Consider the following 11,599-nt stretch of genomic DNA (forward strand, 5'->3'; position numbering starts at 1 on the left):
ATAGCCATGGACTGGAAGAGCCCGACTCCCTCCCCCATGCCGGTGATAATCTCCTGAATTTGGTATGTACATAAAATGGAATACATGACTGCTGTTATTCGTAACTCCTCTAAACAATTTGATAAAATATGGTCTCCCTGGCTAGCCTCTCAACAGGCTTCCTCCCCATTTGTAACTTGATACCCTACATTGCTGCTCCCCCAACCTCTTGTCTTTGGAGGCCACCCCTCCACTTCTCTCTCCTCCTTTTCTATTATTCTGACTTGACTTGTTCTTTCTCCCGTTTCCCTGCCTCCTTCTATTTTCTCTTCGATTACTACTCTTTCTTCTAATCTCTACTACCAGCTCTCTTTGACGGACTGCCACTCCGTTGCCGAGAGTAACCCTTTAAATTACCTTAAATTTCAAAATTGGATCCAACCTGTTGATGTTACAATTCATTGCAGTTACATCTGTACTTTGCCTACCTGCTTTGCCTGGTATGTTTTTTTTTTTTCTGTAACAACTCTGTGATCCACCCAATAAAATGTGTTTAAAAAAAAAACTGACAGAGCAGAGAAACAGAAGAATGTTATAAAAAAATCAGACTAATCAGTGCACTCGAAATAAGTTGTAGGGATGAAGTCTATGTAGGGTAAGACCAGCAAATCAATGCAGTAGATAATGAGCCTGATTCAGATATGGTTGGAGTTGCTTTGGCTGCTGCTTATATAGAAGCAGCAGCAATAGCAGTGATATGGTAATGCAGCAGAAGGCATCACGCATCCTGCTGCATTACTGATCCAAACTGCATCCCAGGATGCGGTATCGAATCTTCCCATAGGGACATGAAAGCCGTGCAACGGAGATCCCTGGCCTCTTCCCTCCCCCTAAACAGTGGCAACACGCCTCCGTTTTTCACAAACGTAGGCCGTTGCTACTCACTCCCTTCCCCCAAATGGCATCAGACTGTCAATCACTGGCAGTCTAATGCTATCTCTGGGTCCTGTGTCACAGGACCAGTTTATGAATGTGCAGAATGGGTACTGCACATCAGGGACGTGTGGTAAAGTAAATTGCTCAGGAGGCACTGGCTAGCACCAGAGCCAGATTTACATGCAGTATATAAGTCAAAGGGTACATCTGGGTATTATACACAGGTGCAGCAGTATAAACTCCTGGAAATCTGGTGAGTTTTGATGAGAGATGTGCGGAGAAGATAGGCTGGGGAGGCACTGCCATAGACTCTTTACTCCAGAGATTTGGTTATAAAAATTATAAGAATAATACAAAGAAGATATTTCAAACAAATTAATTGTATTATTTATATACTTTAAACAGTCAAAACTCTGGCACAAATGTTAGTGTGACAGGAAATGCTCTGCCTCACCTGCCTCACTCCACCGCGCGTCACTGCTGCACGTGAGCAAAGTACCGAACTTCAGGCAGCTGAATCAGGCCCAACATGCGCATGAATGAAAGTGTTTGCAGTGTCTTGTGTGAGATATGTGCGTATCCTGGAATTATTTCTTAAATAAATGTAACAGGTTACGGAAACTGATTGATGGTGGGGTGGACTGGGCAGTTCCAAGTCAAGGATGATACAGTACCTAGATTACAAGCTTGGGGACAGACTGATTGTTGCTTTGTCAGCAGATATTGAGATGTCAGGTGTGTAATGTCTATTGACTGGTGGGAATATACTGTACATCTGTTTTTCAAATATTGAGTGTGAGATGATAAGAGGACATCCAAGCTAAAATGGCAGATAGTAATGCAGGTCAGTAAGGAGAGGATAAGTTCATTTGCATATAATTAGCATAGATGTGATAATGAAATACAAATGAGTTTTTTGGCACTGTCCCGCTGTGGTGGGGAGGCTCCCTGTCACTCGCTGTTCTGCTGCAGAGCAGCAGTGAATAGCATCTATTCATGGGAGACAGAGGGACTGGGGGCATGGCCAGCAGCTCACAGAGCGCTGGGCATACCCACATAAAGAGGAAAAAGGGAGGCATGGCTCGTGTTCATTGCATTCGCATGAAGCCACGCCCCCTTTGCTGTGGCCACATGTCCCCCATCCTAACCTGGCCACTTGAGATGTAGGGAGGTATGATACAATCAGTTGGGCCCTGTGCTGTTATAAACATTGAAGACACAGGGGAATATTTAATAAACATAATTATGTAAAAAAAGAAGAGATAAATATCTATTTTCCAGTGGCAGTAGCAGCACAGTCCAAAATTTAAATAAGGGAGCCACAAGAACTGCCACCCCACACACTGCCAAACATTGCTGGCTGGGACTCACTGGCAGTTGGTGTGGCTTCCCTATTGAATTTTGGACTGTGCTGCAACTGCCACTGGAAAATAGATATTTATCTCTTTTCTTGATTTTGGGAGATAATCATGTTTATTAAATATCCCCCGTAGCAATACTTTTATCATCAATGGGGGCACAGTGCTACCACAATGAATAGGGATGATGTAAGTATAATGAGTTGGTATAGCCATTTATTACCTTAATTACTATTTATTGACAGACTGTTTCTTCATTATTCTCACTTGTTAATATTCTTTCCTTTCATAACCCGTGCACAGTTCATTCTGTACAGTACATTAGTCTATTTTCCTATATTGTCATTGCTATTGTAAGAGTACATTAGTTATGTTGTTGCATTTTCAAGTGGTCCTGATTTTGAATTTGGAGTAAAAATTTTTTGAACTGTGCATCTGAACAAACCATGGACAAACCATGCTGCAATGTAATGGGTGCAAATACATGTGTTTGTTTTGCATGTGGGGTATATACTGTCTTCTTTTGCATGAAGCCCACAAATATTATGCAGGTATATTTTTACACTGCTCCCGATTTTTCGGCGAGTCCCCTAAACCCCCAGAAGAGAAGGCAGATCTCCCGCATCCCACTAGCTTCCTAGTGAAGTGGATAGGATGGAGAGAAAAACACTGATATACAGCACCATGTAGAGGAGGAGGGGCTAAATGACTTGATTTGCACAATTTATCCCTGGCCCTAGTCCACAGATCTGTGAATTGCTGCATTTTTCCATGGTGGGGGTGGTGCCTAATGATGTAAATATCTCAGCACATTTTTCATCTGCCCCACCTGCAGAGCAACATGGTTTTGCCAAGGTGTACAGTAACTTGCTCTTGTCTCCTTTACTCCCAATTCAGAATATGGGGGGTAATTCCAAGTTGATTGCAGCAGAATTTTAGATAGCAATTGGGCAAAACCATGTGCACTGCAGGGGAGGCAGATATAACATGTGCAGAGAGAGTTAGATTTTGGTGGGGTGTGTTCAATCTGCAATCTAATTTGCAGTGTACAAATAAAGCAGCCAGTATTTACCCTGCACAGAAATAAAATAACCCACCCAAATCTAACTCTTTCTGCACATGTTATATCTGCCTCCCCTGCAGTGCACATGGTTTTGCCCAACTGCTAAAAAATTTCCTGCTGCGATCAACTTGGAATTACCCCCATGGTCCTATCTATGTACCAAATTCACTGTGACTCACAGATTACATAACATATACAGTAGGTTCCATCACATGCCGTGGACCCTGGTAACAGGACCTAACTGTGCTGTAGGCATATCACAAAATAACATACTATTGTACCTAGTCCTATCAGAAAAAAAAACATAGCTTTTTTTGCAATCATATCCTAATCTAGGTACGTGATGAAAATCAGCTTATATAATACACAGTGCACAGAACATAATGTCCCACAAGAACTATACAGCACTTTATACACGATGACCCCGTTATACAGACTATATATTCCTGAGATCATGCATCAAACGCCTTCATATCCAAAACTGTATTACCACTCCATAACACAGCACTGATAGCCCACTGACAATGTACAAAGCCCAAAATATTTATCCTAGGACAAAAAGTGAAATGTATTATATAATACACAATCAGTAACTACATACCGATTTTGTGACTAAACATGATGTCCTTGCACATATACAAAAAAATTATTTTCATCCCAACACATAACCTCACCTCACATCCCTGGTTAGGAATTCTGAAGATCCTTGTATACTTCAGGCAGTGCTTAATGTGTCCTTGTCCTTGGACAGCTAACTAAGAATGTGTTATTACATTAGTGGTATATGCTATAACAAAAGTGTGGTGTTACAGAGTTGTGTATGAGAGAAATGCGTCCAGCCTCCCCACATTTCCTTTGTAGGAAGTGGCCGCTCTTCCTGTTTCCCGGAGATGATTCCACACACTATTGTTGTGTATCCGACAACTTGTGTGTCCATATGGGTGTGCCCTTACTGCAAGTTCCTTGTAAAGCGTATATGTGTGGGTTGTGTGTGTAACATTTGTTAGCAGTTGGGCAAAACCATGGGGGTAATTCTGAGTTGATCGCAGCAGGAATTTTGTTAGCAGTTGGGCAAAACCATGTGCACTGAAGGTGTGGCAGATATAACATGTGCAGAGAGAGTTAGATTTGGGTGGGTTATTTTGTTTCTGTGCAGGGTAAATACTGGCTGCTTTATTTCTACACTGCAATTTAGATTGCAGATTGAACACACCACACCCAAATCTAACTCTCTCTGCACATGTTACATCTGCCTCCCCTGCAGTGCACATGGTTTTGCCCAACTGCTAACAAAATTCCTGCTGCGATCAACTCAGAATTACCCCCCATGTGCACTGCAGGGGGGCAGATATAACATGTGCAGAGAGAGTTAGATTTGGGTGGGGTGTGTTCAAACTGAAATCTAAATTGCAGTGTAAAAATAAAGCAGCCAATATTTACCCTGCACAGAAACAAAATAACCCACCCAAATCTCGTTTATGCACGTTATATCTTCCTCCCCCCTGCAGTGCACATGGGGGGGGTCATTCCGACCCGTTCGCACGCAATGGCCTTTCGTTGCGGTGCGAACGGGTGCGGAATGCGCATGTGCGGCAGCTGCAGTGGGTGCGCGCGATGTTGTCCGGCGACAGGGGTCACCGGGTTACGTCGCGTCTTGAGATGGAAGCGGTCGCAGAGCGGACCGCAAAGAAGATTGACAGGAAAGAGGCGCGACAGAGTGGATCCGGACCGTTTGTAGCCATTTTCGGGGAGTGGTGAGTGTAACGCAGGCGTGTCCAGCAGAACGGAGGGCGGAGGTGTGACGTCAAAGCCGGGCCCATTATCGCTGGATCCATCGCACAGGGTAAGTATGTCCAGGGCTAGTCTACATTTGCTTGACATTTTTTTAGCTTAGCAGGGCTGCACAAGCGATCGCAGCCCTGCTAAGCTACAATACAACTCCTCATAGGCGTGGACTATTGATCGCAGCAGCAGCAAAAAGTGCGATCAGATCTGAATTAGGCCCACTATACGCTCCTTTTTAATTATTTGTTCCAAACTATATTGAAAAATAGAATCTATAGCCATCTGGATTAGTGATGAGCGGGTTCGGTTCCTTGGAAACCGAACCCCCCCAAACTTCACCCATTTTACACGGGTCCGAGGCATACTCGGATTCTCCCGTATGGCTCGGTTAACCCGAGCGCGCCCGAACGTCACCATCCCGCTGTCGGATTCTCGCGAGATTCGGATTCTATATAAGCAGCCGCGCGTCGCCGCCATTTTCACTCGTGCATTGGAAATGTTAGGGAGAGGACGTGGCTGGCGTCCTCTCCGTTTATTCATTGTTGATGCAAATATTTGTGCTTGCTTATATCTTAATTGTGGGGACTGGGGAGCAGCTGTATATTAATATAGGAGGAGTACAGTGCAAAGTTTTGCTGATCAGTGACCACCAGTTTTATCCGTTCTCTGCCTGAAAAACGCTCCATATCTTTGCTCAGTGTGCTGCATATATCTGTGCTCACACTGCTTAATTGTGGGGACTGGGGAGCAGCTGTATTATATAGCAGGAGTACAGTGCAGAGTTTTGCTGACAGTGACCACCAGTATACGTTGTCTGCCTGAAAAACACTCCATATCTGTGCTCAGTGTGCTGCTTTATTGTGGGGACTGGGGACCACCAGTATAATATTATATAGGAGGAGTACAGTGCAGAGTTTTGCTGACCAGTGACCACCAGTATACGTTGTCTGCCTGAAAAACACTCCATATCTGTGCTGCATTGTAGACAGTATATAGTAGGAGTACAGTGCATAATTTTGCTGACCACCAGTATATAATATATAGGAGTACGGTACAGTAGGCCACTGCTGTACCTACCTCTGTGTCGTCAAGTATACTATCCATCCATACCTGTGGTGCATTTCAGTTTTGCACAGTTTGCTGACCACCAGTATATAATATATAGCATTACGGTACAGTAGGCCACTGCTGTACCTACCTCTGTGTCGTCAAGTATACTATCCATCCATACCTGTGGTGCATTTCAGTTTTGCACAGTTTGCTGACCACCAGTATATAATATAGAAACATAGAATTTGACGGCAGATAAGAACCACTTGGCCCATCTAGTCTGCCCCTTTTTTTTTATCCTTTAGGTAATCTCAACCCTTTTTGAACCTTAATTCTTTGTAAGGATATTCATATGCCTATCCCAAGCATGTTTAAATTGCTCTACAGTCTTAGCCTCTACCACCTCTGATGGGAGACTATTCCACTTATCCACTACCCTTTCTGTGAAGTAATTTTTCCTTAAATTTCCCCTGAACCTACCCCCCTCCAGTCTCAGTGTATGTCCTCGAGTTCTAATACTTCTCTTCCTTTGAAGAATGTTTCCCTCCTGAACTTTGTTAAGACCCTTGATATATTTGAAAGTTTCTATCATGTCTCCCCTTTCCCTTCTCTCCTCCAAACTATACATGTTAAGATCTTTTAGCCTTTCCGGGTACGTTTTGTGATGTAGGCCATGCACCATTTTAGTTGCCCTTCTTTGTATACTCTCTAATGTATTTATATCCTTCTGGAGATATGGTCTCCAGAACTGGACACAGTATTCCAGATGGGGCCGCACCATTGACCTATACAGTGGCATTATCACTTCTTTTTTCCTGCTACTGATTCCTCTCCCTATGCAACCAAGCATCTGACTTGCCTTTCTCATTGCTTTGATGCATTGCTTTCCTGCCTTCAAGTCACTTGAAATAGTGACTCCTTAATCCCTTTCCTCCTCAGTAGTTTCCATTATAGTACCCTTGATACTATATTTAGCCTTTGGGTTTTTGAGACCCAAGTGCATGATTTTGCATTTTTTAGCATTAAACTGTAGTTGCCACGTTCTTGACCATTTCTCAAGCCTAGCTAGGTCATCAATCATTTGTTTTACCCCTCCCGGTGTGTCTACCCTGTTGCATATCTTTGTATCATCTGCAAAAAGGCATACCTTCCCTTCAATACCACCTGCAGTGTCACCAACAAAGATATTAAAGAGAACTGGACCAAGTACAGATCCCTGGGGTACTCCACTGGTAACATTTCCCTCCATAGATTGCACTCCATTAACTACAACTGTCTGTTTACTATCCTGCAACAAGGTTCTTATCCATTTAACTGTTTTATAATCCACCCCCACGCTTTCAAGTTTATTTAGCAGTCTGCGATGTGGGACAGTGTCAAATGCCTTACTAAAGTCTAGATATGCTACATCTACAGCTCCCCCTTGATCTATTATTTTCGTCACAGAGTCAAAAAAGTCAATAAGATTTGTTTGGCATGATCTCCCACCAGTAAATCCATGCTGTTTTGGATCCTGTAAGTGGTTTGATTTAAGATATTCCACAACTCTTTCTTTTAATAGTTTTTCCATTACTTTCCCCACTACTGATGTAAGGCGTACTGGTCTGTAGTTACTTGCTTCTTCCTTGCTTCCACTTTTGTGCAGTGGAACTACATTTGCTCTTTTCCAGTCCTCTGGAATGGCACCTGTATTTAGTGACTGGTTAAATAATTCTGTTAACGGTGTAACCAGCACATCTTTTAGCTCTTTGAGTATCCTTGGGTGCATCCCATCTGGTCCCATTGATTTATCCACTTTTAGTTGTGAAAGTTCTGTTAGGACCTTCTCCTCTGTAAATGTATTTTCATCTACCTTATTTTTATGAATGTCCTTGCAACTTAACTGTGGCCCCATCCCTTCTTCTGTAGTAAATACTGAGCAAAAATAATTATTTAGGTGATCTGCTATTGCCTTGTCTCCCTCCACCAAATTCTCACTCTCTGTCTTAAGTCTTATTATTCCTCCATTTGATTTTCTCCTTTCACTTATATACTTAAAAAAAGTTTTGCCCCCTTTATCTACTGACTGGGCCATTTTTTCCTCAGCTTCTGCCTATGCACGTCTGATCGCTTTCTTAGCATCCTTCCGTCTGTCAAGATACACCTCTTTGTCATTATTTTGAGTCTGTTTGTATTTCCTAAAAGCCATCTTTTTTGCTTTCACACTAGTTGATACTTCTTTTGTGGACCACACTGGCTTCCTTTTCCTGGTGCTTTTCCTAACCCTTTTGATGCAAAGATCAGTTGCACTTAGTATTGCACTTTTCAGTTTTTCCCACCTCTCCTGCACTCCTTCCAAGTTCCACCAGTCCTCCAATGAATCACTTAAACATCTCCCCATTTTTGCAAAATCAGCATTTCTAAAATCCAACACCTTTGTTTTTGTGTGACAGGAGTTGGATCCTGTCTTTATACTAAACCATACTGCTTGATGATCACTGGATCCCAGGTGCTCACCCACATATATGTCGGATATCCTATCACCATTTGTAAGAATTAAATCTAATATTGAATCTTTGCGAGTGGGCTCCGTCACCAATTGCTTGAGAGATGCTCCCTGTAAGGAATGTAGAAATTTGCCACTTGTAGCTGAATTTGCAAAAGACCCCTCCCAATTTACATCAGGTAAATTAAAGTCTCCCATGATTATGACTTCTCCCTTTAAAGCCATTTTAGTGATGTCCAACAATAGGTTTCTGTCCAAATCCTGCCCCTGGCCTGGTGGTCTATAGATCACCCCAATGCGAATAACATCCTTCTCCCCGGTTTCTATGGTGACCCAAAGGGCCTCAGTTTTGTCTTCAATATTTTGTATTAAAGTAGCATTTATGCTTTTTTTTCACATACATTGCTACCCCTCCTCCTATTCTTCCTATTCTATCGTTCCTAAATAAATTGTATCCTGGTATAGCTATGTCCCAGTCATGATTTTCATTGCACCATGACTCTGTAATTGCCAAAAAATCCAGGTTATCCTTGTCATTATCGCAATAAGCTCTGGAATCTTGTCTCCTAAGCTCCTAGCATTTGCACACATAGCTTTAAGAATTTTACAATATTAATACATAAACACACAGCACTTATATAACCACCAAAAAATCTATTAGCATTAACTGTTTTAATTGATATCAAGTTTCTGCAGCTCCTACTGGTGGTACTGTTCCACCCACTAATTACCAGAGATATAAAATAACTTATAAAGGAGCACTAAAACAAAGATATACAATCAAATGGAATTTTAATCAATTTATTTAAATACACTCCACATAAAGCACAAAGATAAAATTATAAAGTTATAAAATGTGCAATTGCTTCAATCCCATGCCTTTATTTCAAATAGCCGTCCATTAAGGTTTCCCTTAGTAACAATCCATAGGTCTGCTTGTGACCAATTTGTATCAGCTGTATATTATATGGACACACTGGTCCCTTTAGTGCAAATTTTCACAGTCTCTGTGGTACCACATTAGATGTATGTCCAGAGCGGGGGAGAGCGCTGTGTGAGAAGATGAACACAGCGGTATGCTACGACCCCTTTTAAAGGCTCCTTCCCAGCCGTAGTATGAATTGCTGGATACTCACGGCCACCGCGGCTCCTATTACACGGGGAGCGGGCCTCCTTTGCCAGGTCCCGCTTCAGCTGTATCCCCGGTCAAACGGCTCGCCGGCCTGCCACAGGTCACAAGATGAAATGTAGAAACTGAAGGCAACGGGATCAGTCAGAAGTGCCCTGAGGGGAGGCCCTGCAAAGGAGGCCCGCTCCCCGTGTAATAGGAGCCGCGGTGGCCGTGAGTATCCAGCAATTCATACTACGGCTGGGAAGGAGCCTTTAAAAGGGGTCGTAGCATACCGCTGTGTTCATCTTCTCACAAAGCGCTCTCCCCCGCTCTGGACATACATCGAATGTGGTACCACAGAGACTTTAAGAATTTTGTCTGTGCATTTGTTATTGGTAGCCATGTCCAGACTGTACAAAATAAATGACAAGTTTAAAGTTGAAATTACCTGTTTGGGGATGTTGCTCAGTGTTTGAGATATATATATATATATATATATATATATATATAGCAGTACGGTACAGTAGGCCACTGCTCTACCTACCTCTGTGTCGTCAAGTATACTATCCATCCATACCTGTGGTGCATTTCAGTTGTGCGCAGTATATATAGTAGTAGGCCATTGCTATTGATACTGGCATATAATTCCACACATTAAAAAATGGAGAACAAAAATGTGGAGGTTAAAATAGGGAAAGATCAAGATCCACTTCCACCTCGTGCTGAAGCTGCTGCCACTAGTCATGGCCGAGACGATGAAATGCCATCAACGTCGTCTGCCAAGGCCGATGCCCAATGTCATAGTAGAGAGCATGTAAAATCCAAAAAACAAAAGTTCAGTAAAATGACCCAAAAATCAAAATTGAAAGCGTCTGATGAGAAGCGTAAACTTGCCAATATGCCATTTACGACATGGAGTGGCAAGGAACGGCTGAGGCCCTGGCCTATGTTCATGGCTAGTGGTTCAGATTCACATGAGGATGGAAGCACTCATCCTCTCGCTAGAAAAATGAAAAGACTTAAGCTGGCAAAAGCACAGCAAAGAACTGTGCGTTCTTCTAAATCACAAATCCCCAAGGAGAGTCCAATTGTGTTGGTTGCGATGCCTGACCTTCCCAACACTGGACGGGAAGAGCTTGCGCCTTCCACCATTTGCACACCCCCTGCAAGTGCTGGAAGGAGCACCCGCAGTCCAGTTCCAGATAGTCAAATTGAAGATGTCACTGTTAAAGTACACCAGGATGAGGATATGGGTGTTGCTGGCGCTGGGGAGGAAATTGACAAGGAGGATTCTGATGGTGAGGTGGTTTGTTTAAGTCAGGCACCTGGGGAGACACCTGTTGTCCGTGGGACGAATATGGCCATTGACATGCCTGGTCAAAATACAAAAAAAAATCAGCTCTTCGGTGTGGAATTATTTCAACACAAATGCAGACAACAGGTGTCAAGCCGTGTGTTGCCTTTGTCAAGCTGTAATAAGTAGGGGTAAGGACATTAACCACCTCAGAACATCCTCCCTTATACGTCACCTGCAGCGCATTCATCATAAGTCAGTGACAAGTTCAAAAACTTTGGATGACAGCGGAAGCAGTCCACTGACCACTAAATCCCTTCCTCTTGTAACCAAGCTCCTGCAAACCACACCACCAACTCCCTCAGTGTCAATTTCCACCTTACACAGGAAAGCCAATAGTCCTGCAGGCCATGTCACTGGCAAGTCTGACGAGTCCTCTCCTGCCTGGGATTCCTCCGATGCATCCTTGAGTGTAACGCCTACTGCTGCTGGCGCTGCTGTTGTTGCTGCTGGGAGTCGATCGTCATCCCAGAGGGGA

The 11,599-nt window shown here is 43.2% G+C and overlaps 1 protein-coding gene across 4 annotated transcripts in view; it reads right to left on the bottom strand.

Annotated features, from left to right (window-relative positions):
• Positions 1 to 4,119, bottom strand: part of SHANK3 (SH3 and multiple ankyrin repeat domains 3) — a 691,108-nt gene extending 686,989 nt beyond the window's left edge. For all 4 annotated transcript variants that reach the window (XM_063926631.1, XM_063926630.1, XM_063926632.1 and 1 more), the window contains exon 1: positions 4,011 to 4,119. The gene's annotated coding sequence lies outside the window, so the exon portion shown is untranslated. The remainder of the gene's footprint in view (positions 1 to 4,010) is intronic.
• Positions 4,120 to 11,599: the final 7,480 nt, after the last annotated feature.

This window comes from Pseudophryne corroboree, chromosome 6 (genome assembly GCF_028390025.1).
Source record: "Pseudophryne corroboree isolate aPseCor3 chromosome 6, aPseCor3.hap2, whole genome shotgun sequence".
Taxonomy (NCBI): Eukaryota; Metazoa; Chordata; class Amphibia; order Anura; family Myobatrachidae; genus Pseudophryne; species Pseudophryne corroboree.